The sequence below is a fragment of the Falco peregrinus genome, chromosome 6 (assembly GCF_023634155.1).
Source record: "Falco peregrinus isolate bFalPer1 chromosome 6, bFalPer1.pri, whole genome shotgun sequence".
NCBI classification, from domain to species: Eukaryota; Metazoa; Chordata; class Aves; order Falconiformes; family Falconidae; genus Falco; species Falco peregrinus.
The window spans coordinates 78,826,867-78,838,895 of record NC_073726.1 but is presented as its reverse complement, the minus strand read 5'-3'; the positions used below and the strand labels follow the sequence as shown (position 1 = coordinate 78,838,895).

The window sequence follows — 12,029 nt, the reverse complement described above, 5'->3', positions numbered from 1 at the left end:
TCACACAGCAGCAAGGCTGTGTCTTCCTCCTACCTCCTGCCTGCCAGGAGGCTGGGGGTGGGCAAGATCTTGGGAGGGGACATAGCCAGGACAGTTGACCCAAAGTGACCAGTGGGATACTCCATACCGCATGACGTCTGCTCAGATACAAAAGTTAAGAGAAAGGAGGAAGGGGGGGGGGGGGGGGGGCATTTATTATTAAGAGCATTTGTTTTCCAGTGCAACCACTACATGAAGTAAAGCCCTGCTTCCCGGGAAGTGGCCAAACGTCACCTGCTGATGGGAAGTAGAAAATAGTATCTTTTGTTTTCCTTTGCTTCCATATGCACGACTTTTGCTATTGCTTCATTAAACTTTCTTTATCTTAACTCACAAGTGGTTTCTTCCTTCTTATTTCTCCTCCCTGTTCTGCTGAGAAGGGAAGTAATACAGCAGGTTGGTGGGTACCTGACATCCAACCAAGGTCAACCCACCATACCCACGCTCATCAGTGTGAGCACGGGATGGCCAGCAAAATCCCCACTGAGGGCTACCATGAGGGCACACAAATGCCCGAAAACTCTGTAAGGAGTTTAAGGTTTAGTTTAATTTTGTTTTAACGTGTCTACCTGCAGAAACTTGGTATATGTTGTAACTTGTTACATGTTACCTTCATTGTGCTATGCAGTCAACATACGTCACAACATCAGAAAATGTCACTGTATGTCACAGAACAAGATTCCTGGTGAATGTTATTCTTGAATCTCTGATGTTCAGCTTTATCACCACCATCCTGCAGCATCATGCAAAAGACAGCATATTCCCTGATGGTTGTGGGATCCATATAAAAGAGGAAGCCCAAAGTCTTCAGCAGGCTCAATTTCAAAGTCAGAAAAACCTAGTGAAATACAAGCACTGCACTGCACACAAAGTCAGCTATAGTCTTTGCTAAGAATTTACAGTTAAAAGAAATATTCCAAGAATATATTAATGTAAAAAAAGCATAAAAGATATCTTCAGAATGCATAAATCCAAGAAAAGCCCTTAAGGCATACATTGCTGAAGGGCAATGAGTTACACTGCTGGGAATTTTCTTTACTATGGACAGGATTGGTATTCACAGCCTAGTTGGTACCACCTGAAACTTCCATGTCTGAGACCCTATTTTCAGTTCTTCACAACTTTATCTGTGGGCTGAAATTTTCCACCCTCAAAAGCAGCACGTAAGATCAGAGTTCAGGAGGGGTTACTGAAAAGGCTAAGTGAAAGAAATGGGATTTGAACAAGATAAGAGAGAAGAGATGAGATAAGAGAGAACTTGAATGAGTCCCAACTGGGGATAATAAGCAGAGAAATCTTTGCCCACTGATGTAGCTTGTAATGAAACTCAAGATTGTTCTCTCACCTTTTTTATTTTTTTTTCTCCTATCAGCACATCAGCTGTTACATCCTCTTACATTGGCTGGCCTCAGAAATAGCAGCCTACAACTGGTATCAGTTATTCCATCACATCAAGCCACAGAAGTCCGTACAGCCAATCCTGAGATTCAGCCTTGATGATTACCTACAGTGGTGTCAATATGATATCCTATGACAGAATTACCATGTTTTTGAAAAATAAAAGTTTATTTATGGATCAAAAGCCACAGAGTATGTTACAAGAATATCAATGCACTTCCTTAGCTTTGCACGCAAACCTTTAGGAATGCCAGAGATGAGTTTGCCTCAGCAATGGGATTTCTAGGTCCCTGTGCATGTGCACAAAGAGAAACTTTTCATTACAGGCTCAGAACAGAATTATTTTTTTTTCCACATAATTCCGATTTCAGCTTCTGTACAGGACAGCATGCTCTGAAGAAGAATCATTCATTTCTACTGAGAAGCTGTCTTTCCTTCTTGTTAAGTAACGTAGTAGATGTAGTCATAGCAGCAAGGCCTGCATCCAGGGAAGAGAAGAAGGGACCTAGCATGGATGATCTGGAATCCACTTTTGCTTCAGTTGCAACAATTTCCAATGAGATACTTTGAAGTTTTTGAACAAAATTCTTCTCTTAGATGATCTGAAGGCTACCTATGACTTTGCCAGGAGACAACATGTAAACAATATGAACAGAGCAGTTCCCTCAGGTCAGGAGAGCCAATCCTACCTTGCTGCCCTTGACTAACAGACCTGCCATGCTCCCTAAACTTTTGGAATGCCTTAAAAGCTTGAAAAAAACAACTTAAAGGAATACCTATATATATTTGGTATTCCCCAAAACCATATATGCTTTGCTCTTCAAAGAATTAAGAACGCAGAGACTAGCCTGACATAAAGAACTGGCTTAAGAATAAAAGAAAACAGAGTACAGCCACCAGTCTACGGGAAAACTAAAGTAACAGCTGGAATTCAGTGCTGAGTGCCTGTCATTGGACACACAGTCCTCAGTTCTCAGAGGCACCTTCAGTACTGGGTATAGTAAATGGCAGTACTCACAGGATTCAAAATTTCTTACAAATGCACATCTTGGCCCATTGCATCCCATATTTGCATGATTAGAGGATTGTTATTTCTTACATGTTCGTCAGCTCATGCTACTTATTCCCCATCTGCAGTCACTGTCTGCATATGCTGTGAAAATTATTGTCATCATAGATCAAAGATTATGCCTCCAAAAGACAGAGCAAGCAGGATGAAAAAAACTCTCAAAGAATATGGATTGCATCAATATCATATAAAGTGAATTCAGTAATAAAGAATGAAAGATTCCGTAAGTATGAACAAAGTAAGACTTTCAGTACAAGCAGAGAAGAAATAATTTCTTCTTTAGTTTTTGTTCCTTCAAATATTCTTGTTTTTTAAACCAGATAATAAAAGTCAATGATTATATTTAGTTCTCTTTTAAAGATGCCTGATGTTTTATAACAAAAAAAGCTTATTTTAGTTAGGGTCAGGGAAAATTTGATGGTTCAACTAAGCCCCTCTTTAGAATACTGGTAATACTAACTGCCAGTCTCTCATTTGATGCAAAGAAAGCTTTTTTGGTAATTGTCTCCTTGAAAAAGCACCAACAGAGTTGTCAGTTTTTAAGCTGTCAGGCTCAAACAGTGTCTATATACAAAAGAATCTGTGCCTTATTATAGTAATATCCAGCCGTGTTGCTAAAATAAAGGTCTCTTGGCAATACAATTACTCTGCACTTTCATTCCTTTTCAGTCTTAGACATTGCTGATTCAAACCCTCCCATCATCAGTACTTTTACCCACATACTCTAAACGTTTGTTTTGCTGTTTATTTGGGGTAGTGGGTGGTTTTTGGGGTTTTTTTGATGGGGGTGTTGTTTATTACAACCAGTAAGATTTTACATTTTCCAAATTTCCAATTTTTTTTCCTGTACTTATTTTGTCATTAGCATTTTGACTAAATGTCCCCCAGCCTAATTTTTCATCAAAAATTATGTGTGAGGGTTTTAACAACATAAATCCTAACCAGACCTCTTCATTCCTAGATATGAAATAACTGCTGCTTTTCTGCAGCTCAGCTGAGTTGATGAAGCCCAGGACATGCAAGAAAGGTGTCAGATACAAATGTAATCCCTTTTTCCTTCAAAAGCAAAAGGGTTCAAACCTTGTGTAACTCACAAGCAGGTCACACGTGATTCCCACAGTCAGTATGTATCATTTGCCTGGGTTATGTTGGTGTGGAGGCTGGCAAGAAAGCTGAAACCCCAGCTGTGAGTTGGTCGACCGGGTGAGCAGCAAGAAGTGCTCAAACTGATGTTGGGGAGTGACTCCCTGGTAGCCTTGGCTGCTCCACCCATGCCTGAGCAGCAGCCTGCCTGGATTTCCTAATTTCCACCTCCCAGAGATGCACCCTACACCCTAGCCACAGCAAGATCTTGGACTGTGGTTTACATCATCTGCAGGGTGACAATCCTTAGCCTAGAGTTATAATGTTGTGTTAAGTCTCATTAAAATAAATAATAAAAGCCCACAAAAAAATTTTGTCATTTTAATTTAAAAAAGGATTATAAATAAAATGGGAGTTATAGTTCCAATAACACAATGCTCACTGAACAATAACAATTCTGTTGTACCTGAATTTCAAAATGAAACCAATCCAGTCAGCACAGCATAAACATGGCTATACGACGCACAAACCCTTTACACTAAGGAGTGTTTTGACACTGAACAATTTATCTGAAAAAATCTGTTGAATTTAAAACTGATAAAAACCAATATCCGCATAAGTATGTAGAATACTCTGCTCAGTCACACAATGACTTCACAGCTCTCTCCATATTCTTAAAAAAAAAAGCTTTAGAGTTCATAGGGGAGTACAAAAAATACTGTTTACGCATTTCCTCAGCAGTACTATTATTAAACATTTATTCAATCCAGAACAACTTTAAAAAACACAGTTTACATCTCCCAGTGTTAGAGCAGGAATTCAAAAGGTAAATAAACAATGAGGAAAACCACACAGGGAGCTCAGTTTCATTTTATTTAAAGTTAGTTCCACCTAGTATTACTGCTTATCTTTGTCTGAAGATACTGGAATAAGAAACTTGTGTAAAAGCCAACTTGAAAAAAAATTTTCTTTGGTTACAGAAACATCACTGGCCGACTCAGATCTATTCAGAGACCTTTCGGCAAACTGCCAGATTTGAGGCATGGTCTTTTAGGCAGCATACCAAAGGTCTAAAACACATCAATGGGGGCGGGGGGGAATAAAAATCACACTCAGATGCCCCAAAAGCAGGGGTCAGCCCTCCTCGGAAAAGGCTTTAGTGTTGGGAGAAAGGCTCCTACCTTCAATGTCTCTGACTACTGCTCCATGAGAAGCTTTACTCCTGCATCCAGCCACCTAGGTTGGACTTGCAGAAGTCAAAGATCAGGTGAAAAGAAGTTGAGCACTCATTCAGCCTATAGACTGCTTAACAGGCCAACAGATTATCTGTTAAAAAGAAAAAAAAAAATAATATGCTAAAACCACAACAAGGTCATCAACACAACATCCACCATCAAGGACAGGAAACTCCTGGCTGTGTGCTCAATTACCCTTGTGGGAAGGGAAAAGGCATCTAACTGGGAATGGGCCCTTCCCTTAGATTTCAGGGGAGCTGCTTACCTGCCCTGCAAGGGTCGGAATAGAGGCTTAGCCTCTTTTGTCTGCCCTAAAGGGTTTCAGTCCCTTGGTGGACTTCTACCTCGTGCATTTGGAAAGAGGGGGCTGGAGGGGAGGAATTGCAGGAATGCGAATGGCAGGGAACAAGAGGAACCGGTTCCAGCCTTTATTCCCAGCCTACCACAGCCTCCTCAGGAGTTAAACTGGCCGTAACTAAACCTTGTGCCACCTTTCTGCCTGGAAAACTTACTACATAATACCAAGGATCACTCAGACATCTGGAAACGTCAGAACAAAAGTTTCATATGCACCATGAATTCAGCCCCTTGTGCACATGCACACTGGTAACAGATTTTAACTACATGCCAAATATATGATGCGGCGCATATAGAAAGAATGCTGGAAAGTGAACTAACTGAATGTATCTATTACAATGGGGGTGAAGAGGAATTAATTTTCAAAGGACTGGCAACAAAGAGAAGGAAAGAAAACTAAAAGCACAGTATATCGATATATAGTTAGAGACGCTCTTCATGAGATATTTTACAGCTTATAATTATGGTATTGTATCTCAACATGCACAACTTCCATCACATTCAGTCAGCCACATAATGCTTACTGTAATCTTCACCCCATTTTCTGCTTCTTCTGAGGTTTTGTACTGAAACGAGCTCCCATTCCGCAACACGGCTCACATGCAGAAACTTTCGGCTCACATGCAGAAACTTTTTGTCCTACAAAGCTCTCACATCAAAGTCTCAGGATGGCCAGAAGAGTGCAAATTCACCTACCTACCATCAAACCTGGCACATTATTTCACATACTCTGAACGTACAGAATCCTATTCAGTTGAGTCATACCCTTGTGCAAACAGCCACAAGACAGCTCTGACTGAGATGGAAGCACCGGTGTACAGTAACAACCTGATACAATATATAATATACACCTGCTACAGTACAAAGCTGTCTCTCGTTCCAACTCATTACTGCGGGAAGCAGCGCAGATGCGAGCGCTGCGCGGAAGGGGCACAGGGAAAGCGGCCCGGCCCGGCCTGCCCGGGCACCCCCCGCGGGGGGAGCTGGCTCAGCCGGTACCCGACGGAGCCGAACGAGGCGGGGGGAACCCCAGCCCCCAGCTGGCTGCTTCGCCTTCGGGCAGGGCGCCTTCCCCCCAAAGGGCAGCACCGCAGCTCGGTACCACGAGAAGCTGCGCGCTCGGTTCGGCACGGACCCGTACGTACCGCGCGCAGCCCCGAGGCGCTCCCTGGAAGACACGCAGGGCCCCGCCTGGCTGCCCGCCGCCCCGACCCCCCCAGCCCACCCTTCAGCGAGTCTCTCGCCACTCTCCCCCCGGGAAGCCCGGCTGCTTTCACCTTCCCTCGCCGGGAGGGAACCGCCGCCGGCTCCCGAGGACCGACAGCCCTGGGCCCCTCCGCACCCCCGGGGCGGGCCGCCGGGCCGGCCTCACGTACCTGGCGGCGGCTGGCAGGCACCACAGGTGCTCCTCCCGGCCGAGACACGGCGTGCGGGCCGCGGCAGCACCGCCCCGGGGCCGGCCTCACCTGCGGGCGGCCGGAGGAGGGGCGAGGCCGGGGCTGGGGCGCCTCCAGCCCCCGGGAAGCCGCGGAGCGCGGGGGCGGCTGTTGAGCCGCGCGGCGGCCGCCCTCGCCTCAGGCCCGGGGCGGGCCGGTGCTGGGCCCCGCTGGCCGCAAGGCGGGCGGCTGAGGGGCGGCGGGGGAACCGCGGCGGGCGGGGGGCCGGGGGCTGGCGCGGCACCGCCGCCCTCCTCCCGCACAGGTACGGCGGGCTGGTGCAGCCCTCGGGGCCGACGCCGCTGGGTGCCCGATCGGGGCGCGGCCCCGCGCCCGCCCCGGCCTTTCGGTTTCGGTTCCCGCCGGTGGATTGGGCTGGAGCGGGGAGAGCCGGGCTGGAGCGGGGAGAGCCGGGCCGGGGGGGCGCTGCCCGGGCCCCCCGCCCAGCCCACCGGCCTGCTGCGTGACGGAAAGGGGGGAACAAAAGTAATGCAAAAGCGAGATGTGGAAATTGATCCCTTTTTACTGCCTCTTTAATGTTTAGGGGGAAAAATAAATTAGTTGGCACGTTGTCGAGCATCGCCATCTGACTGTGGCCGGGCTCGGCGCTGCGAACGTTGGGTGGCGTTCTCCATCTGCTCGCGAAGTAACCACTGTAATTTTCCAGTCTGTATATAAAAAAAGACTGACATTTATCCTTTTCGTGTACCTTTTTTTACAGATACGTGACATCATTAGCTCCTCTAGCTCTCCCCGTGTCCCCATGCAGTTAGGAGAGGTCCGAGGTACCCATCATCTTCCTGACAAAAGACTCCAGATTGATCTTTTGTCCCACAGTTTCACCGGGATCATGCCATTTTCTTCATACTCCCTCTAAACTCACGGTAGGGAATTGTCATTCCCAGTAAAAGAGTGGGAAGTAAGTTGAGATAAATCAACGGGGCGGGAGGAAGGGCAAAAACACAATTAGAGGCACAAGGGCAGTGCCTCACTGAGTCACAAATTGCTGGATGCTTCCACTGCTCTGGGAAAATTCTGCCAGGCCCACCTTCCCTGGCTTCTGCTGGTGACCACTGTCAGAAAAAGGGGCTACAGGACATGGAGCCTGACCCGGTGCGACTGCCCTTACAGCTCTGGATGCATGGTCTGCCCTTTGCGCTGCCTGTTCCAAACAGAAATTGGCTCACTGTGGACTCATTCCTGCTTCTGAGGGATTAGTTCATGCAATATCTTTTCTTTCTTCTCTTCATCTGGAGAAGCCTCCTCCTCACCCCGCTTTACTAAAATTAATAGGAATTTCTGCTAAGTGCACAACTTTGTATTTCCACTATTAAATTGCATGTCATTTCTCTTTCTCCTGTCCGCAGACTCATCCAATTCTTTCCACAGGGTATTCCAATCCTTTTCTGTTATAACAGCAGGTCTTAGGTTTATGCCATCAGCAAATTTCATTAGCACACTCATGGTTTTTGTGCCAAGGTCACTAATAAAATTTTAACTAAGATTAGTTCTGAGATCAGTCCCTATGGAACTGCATTAGTAACCTCCTTCCATCTAGAGTTTCCTTTTCAGCTCACACTATTGTCCTTACTTTTCATTTCTTACATTCATCCACATCTCTCCATCTTAATTAATATTTTCTCGCATGGCATCCTCTCAAATGTTTTATTGAAGTCCAGATAGATTTGATCTACGGTATTTTCATTGTTTGAGAAAATGATTTATCAGACAAAGATACTGGCTTAGTCTGCTATGTTCTATCTTTGGTGAAGTCCTGCTGCATTTTAACTAGTTTTTGCTATACTTCCACATCTTTAATTAGTTTTTCCTTCAACGTTTGTTCTAAAGCTTTGTGTACTAATGAGGTCAGATAAAAGAGCCTGTAGTTGCTTGGATCAGTTCATTTTCTTACCAAGTACCACACAGAAGTCTGTAGACTTTTCAGTCTTTCCTAGGCTGCTGTGGCCACTAGATCTGATCTGAAATTAAGGCACAGCATGCCTGTGATGGATTTTAGACTAACCCCTCAGGCTGAGAGAGCCAAATGTCATATTTTTTTACTTCACATCCCACCTTCCAGGTTTCTTTGCAAAACCGTGCATTCAGATTGCTTGGTTCCCAGATTTACTGACAGTCATGCCTTTGAGATTTTATGTATGCAACCTGAATGCTCTGGCATTGCTCTACATATACTTCTTTTTCATTTCAAATACATTTATTTATGTTTGTATTTTTGTTGTATTAACATTTTACCTGCAGCCCAAAAAGAACAGTTGAAGGAACGCTGCTTCCACTTTCCACTTTATGAACATGTCCAGTCAATGGATTTAGAATAAATCTTACTATTTTAGAACAATATCACTTCGCTCATCTCCAGTTGCAGCCAACTGCCACCTCTAAATGAGATGTAGAAGTGAAGCTTATGGGTGAATAAAGTGTTATGTTTATCCTACAGAACCCAGAGAGAGATTTCTCTCTAGCATTAGTTTGGTCTTAAAAGGGACCTTTCCATGAATGTTGCCACTCCCTTAATTAGCTCCCAATTGACACAAGACTCCAGGCTGCTTTCTTCCAGATGGAGAAGACCATGGTGAGGTCCTTGCTGAGAGTGACATTTAATTCCTTGGAGAGTAGCAAAAATGGGAGGGGAGGAAAGCAAGTCCAGGGCTATAGCTGGACCACCATACTTCCGTGTCCTTCAGCCAGCATGAAACTCTTCCCTGTTTACCTTAGCCCCTCTGCTTCCTTTTGCATGTCGGAATAAACAGGTTGTTTAGAGACAGCTTTACACGGACCCTGTCCTATGGCACTGAGCTGAGTTTGTAAAAGATTATTTAGACATTTGGAAAAGATGGAAAGATCGACAGAAACAGCAAGGTTATATTTTCGAGTAAGGCTGAGATATCTCACTAGGAGAAGCTTAATATGTCATGCAATATTTTTTTTTTTCGAAATAAGAAAGTACTATATAGGAATATATATAGGAAAGTGTACCTAGTTTGACTCTAATGTGTGTATATATTGTAGCCTTTAATTTCATATGAACCAGAACCAAATGTGTGTTATCTGTCATCTCTAAATCTGTTATTTATATGCAGGTTCGCTTAAGGAACATAGTTCACTATTGTTAAAATTTGCTTTAGAGAGAGTTGCAAATGAGAGCCCTGTAACATAAAATGACTTAATATGGGGCACTGTGTCTTTTTATGATGTATAATATATCAGTAACCACGATGAATGCAACATAAATACATAAATTCAGTGGATCCTCCAGCATTCTTTCAATGCATCTCTAATTACTAAAATGGCAGTGCAGTACTACTGTACGGATAATAAAGCAAAAACATTAATTTAAAGGTGAGAAGAAATTCCTGTTACACCACTTAAAGTAAAAAACAATATACGTCAATAAAAAAGAATTGCTTAGTTTCTGGTTTTGTTTCCATAATGCTTCCCCCATTCAGGCAACTTGTCAGAGCCTTTCATTGCTACAAAATAGAATTGAGCGCTGAAGGAAAGCTGCGAATCGAAAGCAAGATTTAAGGGACTGAAGAGCTGTTTGAATTTTGTTTTTCGCCTCCACTGCTTTCACACAAGTTTATGAACTCGCAGTTGGATTTCCTCAAACAGGAAGTTCCACAGTAATTATCATTAATGAGCTGTGGTGATAGCAGTACCCTGAATCCACAGGGTCTTTTCAGTCATTCCTTTTAAAGGAAATAGAGGCTGATGTGGGCCAAATCCTCATTTGCTGGGTTAGTGTCACTGAATCTAGCAGCAAAACAATTTACTCTGGCAAGTCATCCATACTCTTGTTTCAAACAAGCTTATTAGGAGGCATAGAATAACTCGAAGAGCAGTGTGGTATGACCCCCAAGTACTACTGAAGTACTGCTGTACAAACACATCTGTTGCTTTAGTAGATAATGTAAACAAAAAGCGAAGTGAGCCTGGCTGGTAATTCCTGCAGGGCAGAGATAAGTAAGGATCAATGGAGAAAGATTACAGATATGGATTTTTCTGAGAAATATCTTTTGCAACCACAGGCTTCGGAAAGCAGCATACTGGCCCCAGGCAGTGGTCCACCGACCCAAGGGCCTCCCTCTCAATGCGTACCACGTGTCAAAGACACACACTTTCTAGGAGGAAGACATTACAAAACCTCTCCCTCATGAAGATTTAAATGGAATCCATAAAAGATCTGGTCTTCAACCAACGTGTGACATTTAAATCCCTTTCTAAATTTTTAATAACTGGTGAACAATCTCCAAATCAAGTCCTTTTCATCATTTTCATCAGCCCTTGTCCAGAAACCTGTTCATGAGTTTCTTACTACCTCATGTTTGACATCTACCCAAATTACTTGTAAGGTGATGACTTAAACTTTGCTTTCCAACATGAGTTCATTAATCAGAATTTGTTCCTAAGTTATGGACCAAGAAGAACTGGCTTGTTTCAGGTCATGCACTGCTTTGATCTGAACTTCTACCAAAGCTTTGCATCAATTTGCATCAACAGCTCCCTCTCAATAAGCACAACTTAGAAATGTGGCTGTGAGTGCATTTTCTGTATAAAAGGACATTATTGTTATCAGAACAGAACGGAGAACAGAGTTCTTCCTAAATCAGTTTCCAATGCAAATAAACCAGCAAAGTGTAGAATCGGCACATATGGCAGTAGATTTTTATTAATTGGTTAACAGCTCCAGTAACATAGATGCCTACACATCAAAGTCATGTAAACAGAGCTCAATCACCATATGGAACTAGACCAAGATGATAATGGGCAACAAAGCAAGACAATCCTATTCATGTTCCATATGGCTTCTGTTGACTTCTATCTATTACGCTGAAACTTCTCTGTACACTCTTATGGAGTGTTGTGTTCTGCTTTTCAAAATGGATGTATGAAATTAGGAATCCAATTGTGCAATCAATGGCCCCAAAATAAAGAAGGTATATAAAAAGAACTTAAAAAGGATTTTTTTTAATATGCATTTTTTCTGTATCGGTGTCATGCTTGCTTGAACCCTATTTAATTTTTTTCTATTTGATGAAGAAGGTTAAGCTAAATCTCACGCCACTACCAGGAAAGCTCCTTCTACACTAATGAAATGGGTCCTTTTGTTATAGCACAACTATTGCAATATTGTACCTTAGGAGAGAAACACAAAGGCTGCTAGCAGCAAATACAAGCAAAGGTACCTATTTACACATTCCTTTATCTGCTCCATTCCAAGTGTATAGTACAACGTAGATTATTTTCCTTTCTAGCAAGACAAATGGACATAGATTCTTATTCCACAGTGAAAGGGATAGAAAGACATAGATACTTTGAGGAATTCAGTTGGGAGAAACAAATCACTGTTGTGAAGAACCTGATGCTTTTCCTGCTTTCAGCTTGAACATATAC

The 12,029-nt window shown here is 43.4% G+C and overlaps 1 protein-coding gene across 4 annotated transcripts in view; it reads right to left on the bottom strand.

Moving 5' to 3' along the window:
- The window catches only part of ARHGAP8 (Rho GTPase activating protein 8), a 94,447-nt gene extending 87,480 nt beyond the window's left edge, over positions 1 to 6,967 (bottom strand). For 3 of the 4 annotated variants that reach the window (XM_055807570.1, XM_055807567.1, XM_055807569.1), the window contains exon 1: positions 6,558 to 6,967. The gene's annotated coding sequence lies outside the window, so the exon portion shown is untranslated. Of the gene's footprint in view, positions 1 to 4,770; positions 4,916 to 6,557 lie in introns of all 4 variants that reach the window. The other variant, XM_055807568.1, reaches the window with a different exon arrangement.
- Between the last annotated feature and the right edge of the window lie 5,062 nt (positions 6,968 to 12,029).